This window comes from Hylobates moloch, unplaced genomic scaffold, assembly GCF_009828535.3.
Source record: "Hylobates moloch isolate HMO894 unplaced genomic scaffold, HMol_V3 SCAFFOLD_8, whole genome shotgun sequence".
In the NCBI taxonomy this organism is placed as follows: Eukaryota; Metazoa; Chordata; class Mammalia; order Primates; family Hylobatidae; genus Hylobates; species Hylobates moloch.
Genome location: NW_026652283.1, coordinates 66,325,523 through 66,331,065, shown reverse-complemented (window position 1 = coordinate 66,331,065; position 5,543 = coordinate 66,325,523).

Here is a 5,543-nt window from a genome sequence, read left to right as displayed (position 1 = left end):
AACTTTTGGAAACTTTGTATTTATATATTTTTCAGATTGTGTACTTTCCTTCCTCCCAGGTTCCCCGACTTCCCTTCCTTATAGGATTTTCAGTGACTCCTTCTTGGGCAGTGTTTCAGTGAAACCTCTGAGCCTCTGGGTATTAACTTTTGATTAGAGGTGCTCCCAAGGTCCAGGGAAAAGCCCATGGGCAGGCCAGTTCAAAGGCAGAGCATCTTCTGGCAATGAATGTTATGGATTCATTCTGTCCTGTCAGATTTCCCAGGAAGCAGATTCTGAAATATAGATTCACATGCAATAAGGTCATTGGGAGAGACTCTTGGGAATCAACACCTGTCGGGGGTGGAGAAAGCCAGACTGGGCAGCAGGGGAACTGGGGTGTGACACGGTCACACCAGTGGTCTCAGTCAATCTCATGGAGTACTCCAGATGAAGGATGGCCTTTCAGAATTGTCCTGATCCTCTAGGACTGGCCTGCCACTGGATGTGGGAACATGACCATGGAGGAGGCAGATGTTTTCAGCTGCTGTTTTCCCCCAGGATGATATTGGTTTTGATTTACTTATCTTTGTTATCAAACTGAACTGGGGTCCACTTGCCTGGGGCAGCAAAGCCAAATACTGACATTGGCATAGCATCAAGAGAAAGTGAGGCATTTATTGCAGGGTACCAAGCAAGAAGAATCGGGCAGTTCATGCTTAAGCCCGGAATTCCCAGATGACTTACAGGTAACAGTTTCTAAAGGTGAAGAAGCAGAGGTTACAGGCAAAGTCATAAAGCAAAACGGAGGCTATACATTGGTTTGACCTAAAAAAGTGGGATATCTCAAAGCAGGAGCCCACAGGTTGGTGGTAGACTCAAAGATTTTCTCATTTGCAATTGGTTAAGGAGGCAAAGTTTTGTCTCTAAAAAAGAACGTCAGCTCTGGCTCATGGGTGTGACCTCCTCCAGGCCCCTTAGGAAGAAATTGAGAACAAACAACAGCGGTCAGGGTTCAGTCCTCATTTCCTCCTTATTTGGGCCTAAGTGCCAATGGATCCGTTTGGTGGGGATCCAGGTTTTTGAAAAACAACTCAGCGACATATGTTAGGATGTTACCTTTAGTTTCTATAGGAAACAAAACATCTGCTGACTCTAACTTCCTTGGCTATTGTTTTAAGTTACTATTACCTTCTTGCTTATTAAGTTGTTCCCTTATTGAGGCTAGCTAGTTGCCTCGAATTTCCTTTAAAGGAAGATTTTCCTTTATTTTCATGCTCAGGGGAAGACGGGTACAGGCTCCTAAAAGGGGTTCCTGTTCTGTCTTATCTTGCATGGGCTAGAGGGATAGCTCAAGGTTTGCACTGATCCTTCTCTACTGTGATACTTCTCATTCTGCAGGCCAATGAACCAGTGTAAGGTTTCTGCCAATCCTCAAGTATGTCCATTTCAAATTACACATTTGGGGATTAGGACCATGACCACTGGGTGAGTCTGTGGACCCCAGGGGACCAAGTGTGAGCTCCACCTAGGCCAGGACCATTTATTACCTGGTGCCCATTCACCCCTCCTCTAATAGATGGCTCTCATAATGTCTTCGGTTTCCAGGTATCAATATTAACTTGGACTCTGTGTCCTCAAACTATTTGGGTACCATGCTTTCCCAGTACATAATTACCTAAGTAAATAGTTCCTGGTATTTTGGGGGGAAGACTAGGGGAATCATTGCCATTTATACTTGCTATGGTTTTACAAGGCCTTCCCAGGGATTTAGACTCTCCTTCAATCAATGGGTGCCAGGTCAGAAAACTGGCTCAGGTCTGGAAACTAAAAAAGAGATTTTAAGTTTTTACTGTGGTGGCTACTTTTGGTCTCCTAATCATCTACTCTTGATTTCTTTTGGTTGTATAGATTGAGCAAGACCCTGTTGACTGTCTGTCTTACCTCCAGGGACATCATGTTCTACTTGCTGCTTCAATAGCTCTCAGGTCAGGGCCTCCTGGGCTCCCACTTCAGCTTTGCTTTTCATGACAATAATTGCACCCACTTTTCTTCTGGTATTTAAGTGTCACCTGACTCTATTATTTTGGAATTCTGTCATTTCCTTCTACTATCAGAGAGCCCAGTTCTGCAATAGGATCTCCCCACCTTGCCTTAGCTTGCAGAAGACTATCACCACTAAGCTTCTCAGAGATTCTGATGCCTTCTTACCAGTGCATTTCTTATTGATTTTATCAACAGTGTGTCCTCCAGGGATTCCCACCAAACATCATAGAGTGAGTTTCCCAGTTTCACTGTAGTAGGCCTACTTCTCAGGGTTTCTATCCCTCTTCCACCATCTGCCACAGCAATTCTGGCACTTCTACTTCACTTTGTCTAAGCTTCTAAGGGCCATCCTAGAAACATGTTAGCTTCACCTCCTTAAATAGGGTATTAAATCTGTATTGCAGAAGAGTGCTGCCATACTGATAAACTGTCCCCTAACCAACTTTATGTCCCATGCCCCTTGATCCAGTACCCTTAGAATCTAGTCATTTATGTATTCTCCCAGCTCCTGCCAGTGCATATTGGCATGTATGCATATGCATATAGGTCCGGTAGCTCCTGCTGGCTGTAATCCCTTTCCTCTCTTAGCAGGCCCAGCACAGTTGGGTTACGTTGTGACATATTTCTGATTATTGGTCAGGAGGGGAGTTGAGAACATATCCTTGAGGAATGTTCATGTTGTCTGGCAAGGCAAAGGACTTTGCATTGGCTTAAACCAAGGTGTGTTCCTTGGGGGTGGTGGTGGACGTCAGAGTACCATCTTTTAACAGGAAGGAGTGGGTTGCTTCTGCAGGCCCAGAGGATATAGGAGAATCTGGGGATTCCAGAGTTTCTAATACATTAACACAGTTTTGATAGCAATAGGAGTCAGCCAAATGCTGAGGCAGATAGGGGTGGGTCCCTGGTGAAACCCCACCTTCAAGTCAAAAACAGCTTGAAGGCTGAAAAACTAGATTGCTGGTCCCAGACGAAACCCATGACCGAGAGTGAGAACTTCTGTTCCTGTTTGCTCATGCTTTCCCTATTGATTCTTTCTGAATAATACTTTTTAACCAATTGAATGTTGCCTTTTCCAATACTACCTATGGCCTGCCCCTCCCCTATTCTGAGTCCATAAAAATCCCCGGACCCCCCTATGCAAGGAGGAGAAAACCACCTGACTATGGGGGTGAGGGACCATCCCCTGTGTCCCCTCTCCACTGAGAGCTGTTCCGTCGCTCAGTAAAATTCTCCTCTGCCCTCCTCACTCTTCAATGTGCAGCATATCCTCATTCTTCTTGGGTGTGGTACAAGAGCTTGAGAATCACCAAATGCGGGTACAAGCTATAACACAGGCAAGCTGAGGCACATCAGCATGGCCAAGCAAGCCTTGGGCGGACAGCACTGGCTGGAGGTCCCAGGCTTGCAAAGTGACCAAGAAGAAAAAATCCTACATCAATTGTCCACATCCCATGTATTGCAGTTCCATTCCTTCATAATTAGGACTCTGACCTTGGCAGAGCTGGTCTGTGGAACTCAGAACTCAACCTTCTCTGGAACTCTGTGTTTCCATAATTAAATCCTAAATTCAGTTCTCAGGTTTTTCTGCACTCCAATGATAAGAGATGAGGGTATATTTTTATGCTTCTGAGGATGTCCTCTGGAATTCTGACTTAACCTGTAAGAGGTGATTAATTACCCTCAAACTTTTACTGTCTTGCCCCAAAGAATAGATTATTTCCTAACAACAACTATCTAGTTCTATTGCCTTTATAATGACTATTGCCCTGTATCTCTCAAATGCCTGATACACTACTTGCCAGTAAGTCCTATTCTGCCAGCCATCCTTCCATGTACACCATGGTGGAGTTTTAATAGTTGCAGCAGTACAGCAGGTCTGAGGCCATTTGTGCACCCCCAACCACCAGCAGCAGGTCCTCCTGGCTGGCTGGCCAGTGGATGATTCCACCCTCAAATCTCAATTTACAAACAGTCTTCATTCTTGGATGAATCCCCACACTGCCACAGATCAGGTTTCCTGGGCATCAGACTCTGAGATGGAGACCAGGTGCAAGAGGTGCATGGTGACACATGCCTGTAATCCCAGCTTGGGAGGCTGAGGCAGAAGAATTGCTTGAATCTGGGAGGCGGAGTTTGCAGTGAGCTGAGATCATGCCATTACACTCCAGCCTGGGTACCAAGAGTGAAATTCTGTTCTAAAAACAACAACAACAACAAAAAAGAGGTTTACTGGGGAGTGCTTTTAAAATTAACCCCCAGGGGAAGGGAGGGAGCATGATGGGGCAACAAGAGAAGTTAAGCTGTGATGTAGTCACATCAAAAGTCTGAACCAATCCCACTGGTCCTATGGAGCTGAGATGATTCATAGCCATCCCACACTGGGGCAAGGGGGCTAGATATTTTATACACCCTGTCTTTACTAGTTGTGTTCAACAGCTGAGGACAATCTCCAGAGAGGGCCTCAGCTACCAGCTGTGAGTTGTCAACATTCTGAGTGAATGAGGAAATAAGTGACCCAGTCCTGAAAGGGTTTGGAAGTGGGTATCTGAGGGGCACACCACAGCATCCTCTCTGAGAGAGTCCATGCAGAGCAGCTTAAGTCATTCTTGACCTAAAGCAGGATCCAAGTGCAGACTCAAAGCAGAACTCATACCTTGAGTGTGTGGTTCAAATGCCACTCAGTAAACATGTAGGATTCTTTCAAAACTCATGTATTGTTGGAGTTGGAAAGCCCTTAGAGGAGATTCTGTTTCAGACCCCGCTTGTTATGGATGAGAAATTTAGACACAGTTTGACCCAAACAGAGCTTTTGACTTCCAGTATTGCTCTTTCTGCTATGGCTTTCTGGTTTTGACTTTATAAAATTCTGAAAATCTTTCTCTTTGTATCTGCTGAAGGAGTCTAAATGGTGATACTTAATTTGGCAAAAAACCAATTACATCTTTGTTATTATCTCAGGATGCACGAGATGGAATTGTAATTGAACAGTGATCACTTCCACAAAAGAAAGTTATCACTGATGGTCCGGGCACAGTGGCTCACGCCTGTAATCCCAGCACTTTGGGAGGCCAAGGTGGTCGGATTGCCTGAGCTTAGGAGTTCGCGACCAGCCTGGGCAACACAGTGGAACCCCGTCTCTACTAAAATAAAAAAAAATTAGCTGGGCATGGCGGAATGTGCCTGTAGCCTCAGCTACTTGAGAGGCTGAGGCAGGATAATTGCTTGAACTCAGGATGCGGAGGTTGCAGTGAGCCGAGATTGTGCCACTGCACTCCAGCCTGGGCGACACAGCAAGACTCCGTCTCAAAAAAAAGAAAGTTATCAGTGATGGATATAAAGTATCATTTTATGTAATAATCATAAAGCATTAAATTATTTATCCTCAATTGTTAAGCTGGGTGATATGTACATGGGACTTCAGGGCTTATTGTGTTATTTTATATGCAATTTTACATGTTTAAATTTTTCCTTAATAAAAACTTGACAAAATTATTTAGCCCTTGTTTGTTTGTTTTAAA